Source organism: Symphalangus syndactylus, chromosome 21 (assembly GCF_028878055.3).
Source record: "Symphalangus syndactylus isolate Jambi chromosome 21, NHGRI_mSymSyn1-v2.1_pri, whole genome shotgun sequence".
Classification (NCBI taxonomy): Eukaryota; Metazoa; Chordata; class Mammalia; order Primates; family Hylobatidae; genus Symphalangus; species Symphalangus syndactylus.
In genome coordinates this window covers 45,827,802-45,845,453 of record NC_072443.2, presented here as the reverse complement: position 1 = coordinate 45,845,453, position 17,652 = coordinate 45,827,802, and the positions used below count along the sequence as shown (strand labels likewise).

General features: G+C 38.8%; 1 long non-coding RNA gene across 2 annotated transcripts in view; it reads right to left on the bottom strand.

Annotated features, from left to right (window-relative positions):
- The window catches only part of LOC134735413 (uncharacterized), a 57,112-nt gene extending 40,299 nt beyond the window's left edge, over positions 1–16,813 (bottom strand). The window contains exon 1 of one of the 2 annotated variants that reach the window (XR_010118475.1): positions 12,881–16,813. This is a non-coding gene — a long non-coding RNA (uncharacterized lncRNA). Of the gene's footprint in view, positions 1–10,020; positions 12,363–12,880 lie in introns of those variants that run through there. The other variant, XR_010118474.1, reaches the window with a different exon arrangement.
- Positions 16,814–17,652: the final 839 nt, after the last annotated feature.

Below are 17,652 nucleotides of genomic sequence, written 5' to 3'. Positions count from 1 at the left end.
TGCTAATAATAGAAGAAACTAGGGGTGGGGCAGGCAGGGAATGGGGGTTTATGGAAACTCTACTTTCTTTTTTATTATTATTTTTAAATTTATTTTTAATTTTTGTGGTGCATGGTAGATGTATATTTATGGAATACATGAGATATTTTGATACAGACATACAATGTATAAAAATCAAATTAGGGTAAATATGGTATCCATCACCTTAAGTATTTATCCTTTTGTTGTTTTACAAACAATCCAATTTTACCATTTTAGATATTCTGAAATGTACCATAAATTATTGTTGACTGTAGTTGCTCTGTTTTGCTATCAAATGCTAGATCTTATTCATCCTAACTATATTTTTACACCCATTAACCATCCCCAGGTTGAAAAGGAGGGATGAGAGAAGGCACCCTTGTCTTATGCTGGTTATCAAGAGAAATGCTTCCAGCTTTTGCCCATTCAGTACAATGTTGTCTCTGTGAGGTTTTGGTATCAGGGTGATGCTGGCCTCATAGAATGCATTGGGGAGGAGTCCCTTCTCTTCAAATTTTTGGAATAGTTTCAGTAGGAATGGTAGTAGTTCTTTGTACATCTGGTAGAATTTGGCTGGGAATCCATCAGGTACTAGGCTTTTTTTGGTTGATAGGGTATTTATTACTGATGCAATTTCAGAGCTAGATATTGGTCATTCAGGGAATCAACTTCTTCCTGGTTCAGTCTTGGGAGGGTGTATGTGTCCAGAAATGGATCCATCTCTTTTAGGTTTTCTAGTTTGTGTGCGTAGAGGTGTTCATAGTAGTTTCTGATGGTTATTTTTTATTTCTATGGGGTCAGTGGTAACATTTCCTTCATCATTTCTAATTGTGTTCATTTGCATCTTCTCTATTTTCTTCATTAGTCTAGCTAGCAGCCTATCTTATTTTTTTTTCAAAAAACCAACTCTTGCATTAGTTGAACTTTTGAATGAATTCTCTTCTCTTTCAGAGATGCCAGTAATTCATAGATTAGACCTCTTTACATAATTCCATACTTCTCAGAGATTTTGTTCATTTCTTTTTATTCTTTTCTTAAATTTTATTTTTTTTTTTTGACTGTCTTATTTCAGAGAGCCTATCTTCAAGTTCTGAGATCATGTTTTGTGTCTTGATTTCCTTCAGGTTAAGCTATGAATTTCCTTCTTAACACTGCCTTAGCTGTGCCTCAGATATTCTGGTATGTTGTGTCTTTGTTCTCATTAGTTTCAAAGAATGTATTGATTTCTGCCTTAATTTCATTATTTACCCAAAAGTCATTCAGGAGCATGTTGTTTCATTTCCATGTAATTGCATGGTTTTGAGTGATTCTTAGTCTTGACTTCTATTTTTATTGCAGTGTTGTCTGAGAGTGTGTTTGGTAAGATGTTTGTTCTTTTGCATTTCTGAGGATTGTTTTATGTTCAATTATGTGGTTGATTTTAGAGCATGTGACATGTGGTGATGAGAAGAATTTATACTTTGTTGTTTTTTGTTGGAGAGTTCTGCAGAGGTCTATCAGTTCCATTTGGTCCAATGTTGAGTTCAGGTCCTGAATATCTTTGTTAATTTTCTGCCTCGATGATCTGTCTAATACTGTCAGTGGAGTGTTGAAGTCTCCCACTATTATTGTGTGGAAGTCTATATCTTTTTGTAGGTGTCTAAGAACTTGCTTCATGAATCTGGGTACTCCTGTGTTGGGTGCATACACATTTAGGATAGTTAGGTCTTCTCGTTGAATTGAACCCTTTAGCATTATGTAATGCCCTTCTTTGTCTTTTTTGATCTTTGTTGGTTTGTAGTCTGTTTTGTCTGAGATTAGGATTGCAACTCCTGCTTTTTTCTGTATTCCATTTGCTTAGTAAATTTTTCCCCATCCCTTTATTTTGAACCTATGGGTGTCATTACGTGTCCAATGGGTCTCTCAAAGACAGCATACCATTGAGTCTTACTTTTTTATCCAGCTTACCGCTCTGTGTCTTTTAAGTGGGGCATTTAGCACATTTACATTTAAGGTTAGTATTAATATGTGTGGATTTGATCCTGTCATTGTGTTGTTAGCTGGTTATTATGCTGGATTATTCATGTGGTTGCTTTATAGTGCCACTGGTCTGCGTATTTAAATGTGTTTCTGTATTAGCTGGTAGCAGTATTTCCTTTCAATATTTAGTGATCCCTTCAAGATCTCTTGTAAGGCAGGTCCCTCGACATTTGCTTATCTGAAAAGGATCTTATTTCTCCTTTGCTTAGGAAGCTTAGTTTGGCTAGATATGAAATTCCTGGTTGAATATATTTTTTCTTTAAGAATATTGAATATAGGCCCCTAATCTCTTCTGGTTTATAGGGTTTCAGCTGAAAGGTCTACTGTCAGCCTGATGGGGTTTCCTTTGTAGGTGACTTACCCTTTCTCTCTAGCTGCCTTCAACATTCTTTCTTTCATTTCAACCTTGGAAAATCTGACAACTATGTGTCTTGGGGATGATCTTCTTGTGTAAAATCTTGCAGGAGTTCTTGCATTTTCTGAATTTGACTGTTGGCCTTTCTAGCAAGGTTGGGGAAGTTTTCATAGAGGATATCCTAAAACATGTTTTCCAAGTTGCTTGCTTTCTCACTCTCGCTTTCAGAGATGCCAGTGATTAATAGATTTGGCCTCTTTACATAATTTCATTATGTAATGAAATTATGTTCATTTTGAACATCCATTTTTATTCTTTAATTTTATTTATTTTTGTCTGACTGCCTTATTTCAGAGACCCAGTTTTCAAGTTCTTTCCTCAGCTTGGTTTATTCTGCTGTTAATACTTGTGACAGGATTGTGAAATTCTTGTATTTGTGTTATTCAGCTCTGTCAGATCCATTAGGTTCTTTTTTATACCAGCTATCTTGTCCTTCAGCTCCTGTATTATTTTATTGTGATTCTTAGTTTCCTTGGATTGGGTTTTGCCATTCTTCTGATTCTCAACGATCTTCATTCCTATCCATATTCTGAATTCTATTTCTATCATTTGAGCCAGCTTAGCTTGGTCAAGAACTTTCGTTGGTGAACTGGTGCAGTTGTTTGAAGGACATATGACACTCTGGCCATAAGAGTTACTGGAGTTCTTGTGTTGGTTCTTTCTCATCTCTGCATGTGGATGTTCCTTTAACTGCAGTGTAGATTGAGTCAATAGACCTCTTTTCTGGATGTTTTCACAGAGCCAAGGCTTTGTGCAGGTTCTTTATTTGAAGCTGATTTCTTGTCTTTGGTTTCAGAGTGGGGTATGTAAGCGAGGTATTTGGGGTGTTGAAGTTTTGGGTTGTGATACAGTAGGTGGCACTTACATGTATTGGTCAGTTGATAGACTCTTGCTCAGTTGTATGGCTCCCTGAAAAACCTCCAAGAAGTATGAATTATGTAAAGAGGTCAAATCTGTGAATCACAACTACACTCCTCATTGTTTCCTCACAGTTTCAGCCATGTTCTCTCTCAATGCTCTGAAAGGGTGGGTCCCTCTCCCCCTTGAATGCTGGCTGTAGATCACAGCTTGGCACTCCTGGGCTGCCCACTGAAGCTCTGGGGCAATCTCAGTGTTTATGCTCCTTCCCCAACTTGGAGGCAGCAGAGGAAGGGTTCTTAGTAGCAGTTATGGCCAAGGGTATTTTGCTTGTCTCCTGGGAGCTCCACCCAGAAATATGTAGGTCAGCAGTTGCTCAGTGCAATCAGCCCAGGATGGAAGGTCTGTGCTGTGGTCCCATGCTGGAGACTTCCTGTCTGGTGATGAGCAGGGAGGTTGGATGGGTCCTGTAGAAGACAGACTGGCCTCCTCTTCTTGGGTCTACTGCAGCTTGTTGGAGGTGTGGATAAGGCCTTAGGGTCTTTGCTCCTTTGTTAGTACGAGGGTAGCAAGGGCAGTTCCACTGCAGAGGCAGTGACAGAGAGGCTTTCATTTTCCCTGGGGGCTTTGTTCAGGGAGTTGCAGAGCTGCTACTGGCTTGATAGCTCTGGTGGTGGATGGCTGGAGGCCCAGGCCTGGAGGACCTGCCCAGTGAGGAGATATGGAAATGGGGATCCACATAACCATCTGGCCACTTTTTTATAGGGCTGCTGCAGTATGCTGGGAGCCCACTCCAGTCCCTAGTCACCTTGGATTTTCCAGTACGTGGAGGTATCAACAGTGAAGGCTGTGAAACAGCAACTATGGTGGCCTGCCCCTCTCTCTGGGAGCTTTGTCCCAGGGAGGTACAGACCAATTGCCAGCCTGAATGTACCTGTAGGATGTGGCTGGAGACTCCAGTTGGGAGTTCCCACCCAGCAAGGAGAAACAGGATTGGGGACCCACTTTAAAAAGCAGTCTGGTCACATTTTTGTAGGGCAGCTGTGCTATGCTTGGGGTCTGGTACTGCCCCTGGTCACCTCAGATTCTCCTAAGCCTGAAGGCCAGAATGGTTAAGTAACCCAAACAGGAAAGATGGCAGCCTGGCCCTCCCTTTGGGAACTGCATTCCAGGGAGGCTTTAAATCTCTGTCAGCTGGAGAGCACTGGTGAGGGTAGCTGGAGACCCTGGTTGGGAGGTCCCACTTAGTGAGGAGGAATGGGATTGGAGACCTGCTTTAAAAAGCAGTCTGGCCATGTTTTTGTAGAGCAGCTATGCTCTGCTGGGGGAACCACTTTCATCCCCCAGGTGGCTGGGACTCTCTAAACCCTGAAGGCTGGAATGGCTAATTGTCCAAAGACCAAAGATGGCAGCCCACCTCTCCCTCTGGGATCTCCATCCCAGGGAGGTTTTAAATCTCTATCAGCCAGAAACCACCAGTAGGGGTGGCTCAAGACCCTGGTTGGATGTCCTGCCCAGTGAGGAAGAATGGGATTGGGACACGTTTAAAAAAGCAATCTGGCCATGTTTTTGTAGCACAGCTATGCTGTGCTGGGGGATCACTTCAGCCTCCAGTTGGCTTGGACTCTCCAAAGCCCGAAGGCTGGAACCACTAAGTTGGCCAAATGGCAAAGATGGCAGGCCACCCCTCCCCCCAGGAGCTCTGTCTCAGTGAAGTGCAACGCTACTATCAGTGGCTGGTTGGAGTTCCAATTTAGTGGGTCTTCTCCTATGAGGTACCTGCAGACTATTGCTGCTCAGCCCCCTGGATTCAACCATTTTCCTAGGGATGTGTACAGGAGTCTAACCTTCCACTTTGCTGGAGTTGCAGTTACTTTTGCTGTGAATCCTGGAAAGCCCAGGTAGCCAAGGCTCCCAGATCTCTTCATGTGCCTGAGTGGCTGCTCTGCCAAGACTCCACATAGCTCTTTGCATCAGACTGAAGGCCCTGGTGGAGTGAGTTCAACCCAAGGGTTGTAAAGATCCATGGGAGAAGTGTGGGTTCCCTCACTGCTTTCCTGAGTTGGGGAGGGTCCCCTGGCTCTGTATCTCTCCCAGGCAGGCCATCATCCTGCCTTGCTCCATGGGTTGAGTTGTTTCATTGATTAGTCCTGATGCATATACCTGGATGTTTTAGTTGAAGGTGCTGTATTTATTTGCCTTTTCCATTCTTCTCTGTATTAGTTTGTTTTCACGCTGCTGATAAAGACATATCCAAGACTGGGAAGAAAAAGAAGTTTAATTGGACTTACAGTTCCACATGGCTGGGGAGGCCTCAGAATCATGGAGGGAGGCAAAAGGCACTTCTTACATGGAGGTGGCAAGAGAAAAATAAGGAGGAAGCCAAAGCAGAAGCCTCTGATAAACCCATCAGTTCTCATGAGACTTATTCACTATCACGAGAATAGCACAGGAAAGATTGTCTCCTGTGATTCAATTACTTCCCCCTGGGTCCTTCCCACAACACATGGGAATTCCGGGAGATACAATTCAAGTTGAGATTTGAACGAGGACACAGCCAAACCATATCACTCTCCATGAGAGCCACACACACCAGCTGCTTCTAGTCAGCCATCTTGATCACCCCCTTGTAGTTTTCAAAGTAGAGATCTTTCACTTCTTTGGTCAACTTAATTCTTAAGTATTTCATTTTACTTGTAGCTATTGTAAGTGAGATTAGTTTCCTGATTTCTTTTTCAGATGGTTTACTTTTGGCATATAGAACTGCTACTAATTTTTATATGTTGATTTTGTATCCTGCAACTTTACTGAATTTATCAGTTCTAATAGTTTCTTGGTGGAGTCTTTAGGTCTTTCCAAATATAAGATCATACCATCTGCAAACAAGAATAATTTGTTTTCTCTCTTTCCAATTTGGATGTCCTTTATTTCTTTATCTTTTCTAATTGCTCTAGCTAGGACATCCAGTACTATGTTGAATAACAGTGGTGACAGTTGGCATCCTTGTTATGTTCCAGATCTCAGAGGAAAGGCTTTCAGTTTTTCCCCATTCAGTATGATACTAGCTGTGAGTCTGTCATATATGGCTTTTGTTGTGTTGAGTTATGTTTGTTCTATATTCAGAAGGTTTTTAACTTCTTAATTTTTTTATCATCTTGATTTCTTCATTGACCTACTGGTCATTCAAGTGCACTAATTTCCATGTGTTTGTATATTTTCCAAAATTGCTTTTGTTATTAATTTCTAGTTTAATGATCATTTGGTTTTTGTCCTTCATGCTGTTGATAAGATGTATCACATTGATTAATTTGCATTTTTTGAACCATCCTTGCATCCCTGGGATAAATCCCATTTGGTCACAAAAAATGATCTTTTAAACGTGTTGTTAAATTCAGTTTGCTAGTACTTGGTTAAGGATTTTTGCATCAATGTTCATTAGGGATATTGGCCTGTAGTTTTCTCTTTTTGATGTGTCTTTGTCTGATTTTGGAATCAGGGTAATATTAGCCTCATAGAATAAGTTTGTAAGTATTTACTCCTCACCTATTTTTTGGAATAGTTTGAATAGAACTTCTATTCATTCTTCTTTAAATTTTTGGTAAAATTCAGCAGAAAACCCATCAGGGCCCAGGCTTTCCTTTGCTGGGAGACTTTATTACAGCTTTGATCTTGTTACTTGTTATTGCTCTGTTCAGGTTTTGAATTTTTTCATAGTTAAATCTTGGGAGGCTGTAGTGTCAAGGAATTTATCCATTTCTTCTAGGTTTTTCCAATATATTGGTTTTTCCAATTTATTAGAGGCTACTGCTCCCAATATACACTTGAATAACCAATTGCCTCTAATAATCCTCCTAATTTCTGTGGTATTAGTTTCAATGTCCCTTTTTTCATTTCTAATTTTATTTATTTAGATCTTCTCTCTCTCTTTTTTTAAGTCTGGCTAAAGGTTTGACTTTCTCTTTTCAAAACACCAACTTTACATTTTGTGGATCTTTTGTATTCTTTGTTTCAATTTTATTTAGTTCTGTTTTTATCTTTTTTTATATCTTCCCTACTAATTTTGGGTTTAGTTTGCTCTTGCTTTTCTAGTTCTTTAAGATAAATCTTTTTTTATTTGAAGTTTTCCTACTTTTTTGAGGTAGGCACTTACAGCTACAAACTTTCCACTTAGTACTGCTTTTCCTATATCCCATAGGTTTTGGTATATTATGTTTCCATTATTATTTGTTTCAATAAATTTTTAAATTTTCTTCTTAATTTCTTCATTGACCTACTGGTCATTCAAGTGTATATTGTTTAATTTCTGTGTGTTTGTATAGTTTCCAAAATTCCTTTTGTTATTGATTTCTAGTTTAATTCCATTGTGGTCAGAGAATATACTTGATATAATTTCAATTTTCTTTGATGTTTAAAGACTTGTTTAGTGGCCTAACATATAGCCTATCATTGATAATGATCCATGTGCTTAGAAGAATGTTTATTTTGCAGCCATGTGATGAAATGTTCTGTAGATGTTTATTTGGTCCATTTGGCCTAATAAGATTAAGTCTGATGTTCCTCTTTTCATTTTCTGTCTGGTTGGTCTGTCCAATGCTGGAAGTGGGGTGTTGAACTCTCCAGCTATTATTGTATTAAATTCTATATCTCTCTTTGTAACAATATTTGCTTAATATTTCTAGGTGCTCCAATATTGGGTGCATATGTATTTTCAATTGTTATTTCCTCTTGCTGAATTGACACTTTTATCATTTAATAATTACCTTTTTGGTCTCTTTTTATAGTTTTTGACTTGAAATGTATTTTGTCTGACATAAGTCTAGCTAATCCTTCTCTTTTTTGGTTTTCACTTGCATGGTACATCTTTTTCCATTGCTTTATAGTCAGTCTATGTATATTTTTATAGGTAAAATGTGTTTCTTGTAGGTGACATATTCTAGGTCTTGGTTTTTTTTCTTTTTTTTTAAATCAGTTCAGCCACTCTATGTCTTCTGATTGGAGAGTTTAGTCCAGTTACATTCAATGTTATTATTGATAAGAACTTACTACTGCCATCTTGTTATTTGTTTTCTTGTTTGTGGCCTGCTCTTCCTTCTTTCCTTTCTCTCTGTCTTCCTTTTACTGAAGGTAATTTTCTCTGGTGGTATACAATGACATTTGCAAATATCTCATAATCCATTATTTTAAACTAATGACAACTCAACACTAATTACATAAACAACAAAAAGAACTAACAAGGCAAGAGCATACTAATGAAAACTCAGCACTTTAACTTCATCCCCCAACTTTTTAACTTTTTGTTGTTTTTATTTACATCTTTTTGTACTATGTCTTAAAAAGTTATTTGACATGGTTTGGATTTATGTCCCTGCCCAATTTCATGTCAAATTGTAATCCCCAATGTTGGAGGAGGGGCCTGGTGGGAGGTGATTAGACCATCGGGGCAGACTTCCCCATTTGGTGCTGTTCTTGTGATAGAGTTCTCACGAGATCTGGTTGTTTAAAGTGTATGGCACCTCCCCAACTCTCTCTTCCTCCTGCTCCAAAGCCTGTGGAACTGTGAGCCAATTAAACCTCTTTTCTTTGTAAATTACCCACTCTCAGGCATTTCTTTAGAGCAGTGTAAGAATGGACTAATACATTATTTTAGTTATTATTTTTGATCAGTTTATCTTTTAGTCTTTCTATTGAAGATATGAGTAGTTTACACACTACAATTACAGTCATAACAGTCTGTGTTTTTCTGTGTATTTACTACTACCAATGAGTTTTGTACCTTCAGAGATTTCTTATTGCTCATTTAACATCCTCTTCTTTTGGACTGAAGAACTTTAGCATTTCTTGTAGGACAGGCCTGGTGATGATGAAATCCTGCAGCTTTTGTTTGTCTGGGAAAGTCTTCATTTCTCCTTCATGTTTGAAAGATATTTTTGCTGGATATACTATTCTGGAATAAAAGTTGTTTTCCTTCAGCCCTTTAAATATGTCATGCTACTTTCTGCTGGCCTATAAGGTTTTTGCTGAGAAGTCTGCTACCAGACACATATTGGAGCTCCATTGTATGTTACCTATTTCTTTTCTCTTGTTGCTTTTAGGGTGTTTTTTTTTTTTGTTTTTTTTTTTTTTTTACTCTTTTCTCTCCTCTTTTCAAGCAGAAGAAAGAAGTCTCTCCCAGAGCTGCCAGCTGCACTGCTTGTGTTTGGAGGAGGATGGCACAGGCATTCCCTTGGCTGCCTTGGCTTGTGTCTCACTAGGTCTCCTGCCCCCCAGGTCCATTGGCTCCGAGCCCAACACAGCACCAGGACTTGTCCAGTAATTGCAGTTCTTGAAGCCTAGACCGACTTTCAAATTTATTTAGGACCCATAGCACTTTAGCCCACAGCAGCAAGACTTGCCAGAACTCAGGTTCCAAACACTAGGATGGATGATTTGCCTCTGGCATAGCTGGGCTAAATGCTCTCTGTGTGGGCACCAGCAGATTTCTGCCCAGTATGACTTTCTACTGTGACAGGGAAGCACTAAGTTTCAATGCAAAGATCCCACAATCACGGTGCTTTCCCTTCCCCAAGTGCAGATTTCCTCTCTGTATCATGTGGTCACTGCCAGGGGATGGGAGAAGGATGGCATCAGCAGTTCAAGACTTTCTTTCCTACCCTCTTCAGTTCCTCTTTCACTAATATGAAGTCAAACCAATTACTGTGCTCACTTACCTAATGTTTCATTCTTATGAAGGTGCTTTTTTGTGTGGATAGTTGTTAAGTTTGGTGTTCCTCTAGGGAGGACAATCAATGCAGGCTTCTGTTTAGCCATCTTGCTCTGGCTGTCTTGGAAACTACTTTCTGTGCCATTTTTCTTTAAAAAAAGTATTTTTAGTTTCAATAGCTTTAGTAGTACAAGTGATTTTTGGTTACAAGGATGAATTGTATAGTGGTGAAGTCTGTGATTTTAGTGTACACATCACCCAAATGGTGTATATTGTACCCACTAGATGGTTTTTCATCCCTTATTCCTCTCCCACCCTATCCCCTTCTGAGACTCCAATGTCCACTATACCACTCTGTATGCCTTTGCATACCCATAGCTTAGGTCCCACTTATAAGTAAGAACATATGGTATTTTATTTTCCATTCCTGAGTTACTTCACTTAGGATAATCGCCTCCAGTTCTATCCAAGTTGCACAAAAGACACTATTTTGTTCTTTTTAATGCCTGAGTAGTAGTATTCCATTATATATCTATATCTGGATCATCTGTCTATCTCTCTATCTGTCTATCCATATATATCTCACATTTTCTTTATCCACTCATGGATGGGTATTTAGGTTGATTCTGTATCTTTGCAATTGTGAATTGGGCCATGAAACATGAGTGTAGGTGTCTTTTTTATATAATGACTTCTTTTCCTTTGGATAGATACCCAGTAGTGGGTTATTTGGTTCTACCTATTTAATAAAAAAAAAATTGAGTATTTCTTTTGGCCTAGAGCATAAAATAGTTACTGAGACACAAAGAGACTCAAGAAAGTTGAGGAACCTCTGATTTAGCTTCATGAAGGGCCAAAAATTTTGACAGAAAAGAAACTTTATACTCAACATTGTAGGCCAGATATTTGTTTTGGGTAATGCAATATAGTGAACAAAAACAAGAAGGAGGAAGAGGAGCAGGAAGGGAAAGGAGGAAGTAGTAGAATAAGAATGGCCATTAACTGAGCACTTACTAAGTGCCAGGCTTTGTGCTAAACATTTTACCTACAATAATATTTTTCAATATAAGGCCTGTGCCATCATAGTACACATTGGATTTTCTCTGTTCTCATTGGTAAAATAGCCATTACCCAAAACTACCTTGGCAGCCCTGTGCCTCTTCCTGCCAGGCACCCCCTGGACTTCCCTACAAAATAGCAACTTAATGAGCCAAGCAGGGGACCTTTATGACCTTGTTCCAGCACCATGGCTGATATTTGTTATGCTTAATTATTGCTTGGCCTTCCTAATGTTAAGTATTTAGCATTCCACTCTTGTTCAGTCCTCACAGCAACACCTTTGGGGATGCTGATTCCAATGGCCCAAAATATATCTTGACCTTGCAGCCGGTTTATATTTTTCTTGATGTGAGAGATAACCCTAAATATGAGGAGATCTTTCTCTGAAGTTTGATCAGCTGACACAAATTTCCCAATTTTTAAGGACACTACCTAATATTTTATTCAAATTTAAAAAATCAACAAATATATATTTTACAAGAGGCAAATCTGTGTGTGTGTGTGTGTGTGTAATGTAATGTAATGCCTAGAGCAATCACTTTAAAAAGCTGCATAAAGGGATGTACTCACAAACACTATAGATAAAATAGAATTCTAAAAAAAAAAAAAAAAGTTGACATAACCCACAGGAAGGCAAATAGAACATGCAGAAAAAAAATAAAATGGCAGACATAAGTCCTAACATATCAGAATTACATTAAAAGTCAATGGGGCAGGCCGGGCGCAGTGGCTCACGCCTGTAATCCCAGCACTTTGGGAGGCCGAGACGGGCAGATCACGAAGTCAGGAGTTCAAGACCAGCCTGACCAACATGGTGAAACCCCGTCTCTACTAAAAATACAAAAATTAGCCAGGCGTGGTGGTGGATGTCTGTAATCCCAGCTACTCAGGAGGCTGAGGCAGGAGAACCACTTGAATCCGGGAGGCAGAGGTTGCAGTGAGCCGAGATCGTGCCACTGCACTCCAGCCTGGGTGACAGAGTGGGACACTGTCTCGAAAAAAAAAAAGGCAATGGGGCTGGGTGCAGTGGCTCACACCTGTGATATCACCACTTTGGGAGGCTGAAGTGGGAGGATCACTTGAGGTCAAGGGTTCAAGACTAGCCTGGGAAACGTAGCAAGACCTTAATTCTATGAGAGAATAAAAAAAATTAGCCAGGTATGGTGGTGTGTGCCCATAACCCCAGCTACTCAGGAGGCTGAGGCAGAAAAATTGCTTGAGCCCAGGAGTTCTAGGTTACGGTGAGCTATGATCACATGACTGCACTCCAGACCCTGTCTCCAAAAAAAAAAAAAAGCCAATGGGTTAACTACCCCATAAAAACAAGCTAAACAAGAAAAGTTACATGATCATATTAATCAAAGCAGAAACAAATTTGACAAAATTTAACACTCATTCATGATAATAAAAAAAAACTTTCAGGAAAACAGGAATAGAAGGGAACTGCTTCAAACTGATAAAGATCATCTACTAAAAACATACAGCTATTAATAAACTTAATGTTTATAGATGTTGGTGGGATGGTAAAAAGGGAATTATTATACACTGCTGGTGGGAATGTAAATTAGTACAACCTTTATGGAAAACAGTATGAAGATTTATAAAGAACTAAAAGTAGATCTACCATTTGATCCAGCAAAACCAAGATGGTGACAAGAGTAACCTCTTGTTGTCCTCACTGCTACACTCTCACCAGTGCCATGACAGTTTACAAATGCCATGACAGTATCAGGAAGTTACCCTATATGGTCTAAAAAAGAGAAGCATGAATAATCCACCCTTTGTTTAGCATATAATAAAGAAATAACCTGGACGCAGTGGCTCATGCCTGTAATCCCAGCACTTTGGGAAGCCGAGGCGGGTGGATCATGAGGTCAGGAGATCGAGACCATCCTGGGCAACAGGGTGAAACCCTGTCTCTACTAAAATACAAAAAAAAAAAAAAATTAGCCAGGCGTGGTGGTGGGCACCTGTAGTCCCAGCTACTCAGGAGGCTGAAGCAGGAGAATGGCGTGAACTCAGGAGGTGGAGGTTGCAGTGAGCCGAGATCACACCACTGCACTCCAGCCTGGGTGACAGAGAGAGACTCTGACTCAAAAAGAGAAAGAAAGAGAGAGAGAGAGAGAGGGAGGGAGAAAGAGAAAGAAAGAAAGAAAGAAAGAAAGAAAGAAAGAAAGAAAGAAAGAAAGAAAGAGAAAGAAAGAAAGAAAAGGAAAGAAGGAAGGAAGGCAGGAAGGAAGGAAGGAAGGAAGGAAGGAAGGAAGGAAGGAAGGAAGGAAGGAAGGAAGGATAAAAATGGGCACCCAGCAGCCCTAGGGCTGCAATGTCTATGGAGTAGCCATTCTTTTATTCCTGTACTTTCTTAATAAACTTGTTTTCACTTTATGTACTCCCTCTGAATTCTTTCTTTCTTGAGACCCAGGAACCCTCTCTTGGGGTCTGGCTTGAGACCCCTTTCTGGGTAACATCTTTCTGGCAACCATGAAGGGACGAAACTGAGGAGATCCCCCAGGAAATAGACTGCAGCACTGATTGGTTGACTTTGGGTAAGTGGTGGTGAGGCAGGAAAATAGGGTATGGAGATAAGGAACATAAGGCCAATTCACACTTCAGCTATGGCATACACTGAATAAATGACTTTGTAACTTTACTTCATCCTCTCCATTTACATAGGGCATACCCAAAGAAACCAATGATATCCTCTAGGGATATCTTTGTTTTGTTGCTATTGAGACAGGGTCTTGCTCTGCCACCCTAGGCTGGAGTGCAGTGGCTCACTGCAACCTCTGCCTCCCAGGCTTGAGTGACCCTCCCACCTCAACCTCTCAAGTAGCTGGGACTACAGGTACACACCACCACACCTGGATAATTGTTAAATTTTTTGTAAAGACAGGAAACCTATCTCACGTGCAGAGACACACATAGGCTCAAAATAAAGGGATGGAGGAAGATCTTAGCAGTAGCAAACAAAAAAAAAATTATTCACATATGAGAAATACTCAGTAAGATTAACAACTTACTTTTTATCAGAAATAATGGAGCTCAGAAGTCAATAAATTGACATATTCAAAGTATTGAAAGAAAAAGAAGAAACTAACCACCAAGAATTATATATCCAGATTTTTCTAAGATTTTCTCTTTTATTTGACTTTTGATGGTTTGACTATGATATGTCTAGGTGTGGATCTCTTTATGTTTAGGCTACTTGGAGTTCTTTAAACTTTTTGGATGTGTAGATTATTGTTTCCAGCAAACTTGGGACATTTTCAGCTACTATATCTTCAATAGTTTATTTTTCTTCTTTCTCCCTTCTCTCCTTTTGGAACTTCTATTTTGCATATGTTGGCATGCCAATTGTTTTTCATTGTTTCTGACACTGTTCCTTTTTTAAAGTTCTTTTGTTTGTTTGTTTCTTTAGACTGGATAACGTCTATTGACCTATCTTCAAGTTCACTGATTCCGTTTTTCAGCCTAAACTTGCTGTGAACCTTCTATTAAGTTTTTTATTTGTTACTGTACTTTTTAATTCCAGAGTTTCTCTTTGGTTCTTTAATTTCTTTCTACTGATATTGTCTGTCTAATGAGGCATTGTTTTTGTATTTGTTTTAAATTATTTAAAAGTGGTTTTCTTTAATTTTCCAAACATATTTATAATAAGCTGATTTAAAGGTTTTCTCTACTAAGTATGCTCTTCAGATAGTATGGGCCAGTCTCCTGTTTCTTTGCATGTGTTGTACTTTGTTATCAAAAATTATACATTTTAGATTTTTTTTTTTGCTAAATACCAGAGTATTTAAATGACTATGAAATTTTATGACTCCATCCACACCAGGGTTTGTTGTTGTCTGTTTAGCAATTTACCTAGGCTAGTTCTATAGAGTCCCTGCAGTATGCTGCCACAGACATCTATGCTCACTTTTTAAAAAAATTCTTGTTTCTATTTTTAAGCCTAACTTCCTAAGGGTTGCCCTATGTTTATATACTTCAGGGGTCAGACAATGATTGGTTAGGTTTTCTTAAACGACTTGAATAAGTAAATCTTCTGCAACTGGCTGAGGGAAGCTGTTTATGAGTTTCCACATGCCTTCAAAGTTCAGGCAGTTTATAAATTTGCCTTAGGCTTCATTTCCTGCTTAACTGAGCTCCAAGGTCAGTAAGAGATGAATAAGTAACTGGGGCCCCTGTTGGTGTTTCCTGAACATGCATGCAGCCTTGAACATGCACACAACCTTCTAAATCCCCAGGAACATTACAAACATATTATAGAGCTTATCAAAGTCCCCTGTGGCTCTCTTGTTTCTCAGGTAACTCTATAAAATATTTGCTAGTCTCTTGGTGCCTCAACCTATATTGTAGCCCTAAGCAGTTGCAATGCTGACTTTGAGCAGATTGCTTCTAATTGCTATTCTTTTCATGAATACCCAGAGATAGAGCTTTTTTGAGGTTCTCCAAGTCAGATCAGTTCCTTCCAGCAGACAGAAGTCCTCAAGACTACCTTATCGCAGAGCTGACACTCAGAGAGGGAAAAAGATGGAAAATATAAAAAAGAACATAAGAAACATAAGGAATAACATGAACAAATCTAACTTTCATAATTGGAGTTCCAAAAGGAGAGCAGAGAGAGAAAGAGAGAATAGGGAAGAGATGATCTTTGAAAAGTTATTGGCTAAAATTTTCCCAAAACTAATGAAAGACATAAAGCCACTGATGCATGAATTCCTGAAAATCCCAAGCAGGATGAATATAAAGAAAGTCACATCTTGGCACATTACAGTAACACTAATAAAAACCAAGTTCAAAGAAAAAAATTTATAACAGCCTGAGGGGGAGAAATATTACCTTCAGTTTTTAATTGATTTGGTGCTGACTTTCAATAAAATGGTGGCAGTGAGAATATAAGTAGTGAGAAAAGTAACTGGTAATCTAGAATTACAGACCCAGAAAATACACCTAGCAAAAATATCCTGCAAAAATGAAGGAGAAATGAAAATGTTGTCAGAAAAACAAGAACAGAGAATACTTCCTAAGCAGAATTATACTAAAATTACTATAAAAGGTAGTTCTTCAGGCAGAAGGAAAATAATTTCAGATAAAAACCTAGAAATTCAGCAAGGAGTGAAAGACAATAGAAAGAGTAATTATATGGATTAATCTAAATGAATATTGAGGATATACAACACTAATATATTGTGAGGTGTAAAATATGTTTAGGATTAAAATACATGAAAACAATAAAACAAAAGGTAGAATAGACTAAATGGAATTATAATGTTCTGAAATCTGAGCATTGCTAGGAAAGAGGTTAAATTAATCATGTATATTTACTATAAGAAGTTCAGGATGTATGTAACAACCCAAGGGTAATCACTTAATTAAAAAAAGAATATATAATAGAAAAAGTTAATAGTGGGGTAATGAAACTAAATATTTGATTAATCCAAAAAGAAGGCATAAAAGAAAAGTAGGGCCAGACATGGTGGCTCATGCCTGTAATCCTAGCACTTTGGGAGGCCGAGGGGGGTGGATCACTTGAGGTCAGGAGTTTGAGACCAGCCTGACCAACACAGTGAAACCCCGTCTCTACTAAAAATACAAAAATTAGCCAGGCATGGTGGCACATGTCTGTAATCCCAGCTACTTGGAAGGCTGAGGCAGGAGAATTGCGTGAACCCAGGACGTGGAGGTTGCAGTGAGCCGAGATCACACCACTGCACTCCAGACTGGGTGACAGAGCAAGACTCTGTCTCAAAAAAAAAAAAAAAAAAAAAACAGAAAAGTAAAAGGAATATAAAAGAGGTTAAGTAGAAAACAAATAATAAGATGGTAGATAAAACCTAAATATTATCAATAATTCTACTAAATGTAAACAGACTAAATATTCCAGGTGGAAGACTAAGATAGCCTGAATTTTTTTTTTTTTTTTAAGACAAATTTTGCTCTTGTTGCCCAGGCTGGAGTGCAGTGGTGCGATCTCGGCTCACTGCAACCCCCACCTCCCAGGTTCAAGAGATTCTCTTGCCTCAGCCTCCCAAGTAGCTGGGATTACAGGCATCTGCCATCATGCCCAGCTAATTTTTTGTATTTTTAGTAGAGACAGGATTTCACCATGTTGGTCAGGCTAGTCTCGAACTCCTGACCTCAGGTGATCCATTTGCCTCAGCCTCCCAAAGTGCTGGGTTTACAGGCATGAGCCACCACACCTAGCCAATAGCCTGAATTTTTTAAAAAGAAAACCTACATGGTGCCTACAAGAGACCACACCTTGAAGATAAAATCACAGAAATATGTAAAGTAAAAGGATTGAAAAAGATATCCCATAAAAGTGTAAAGGAAAATGGGTTCAGCTACATTAATATGAGATAAAGTAAATTTCAGGTAAGAAGCTTTGTAGAGATAAAGAGGGGTATGATATAATGATAAAGGATTAATTTGCCGTATATCATATAACAATTTAAAATCTATATGTACCTACAATATAGCCTCAAAATATATAAAGCAAATTTGACAGAAATAGACAAATCTTCAATTATATTAGGAGACATTTGCTCTAGTTGACATATAGAACATGGCACACAACAAA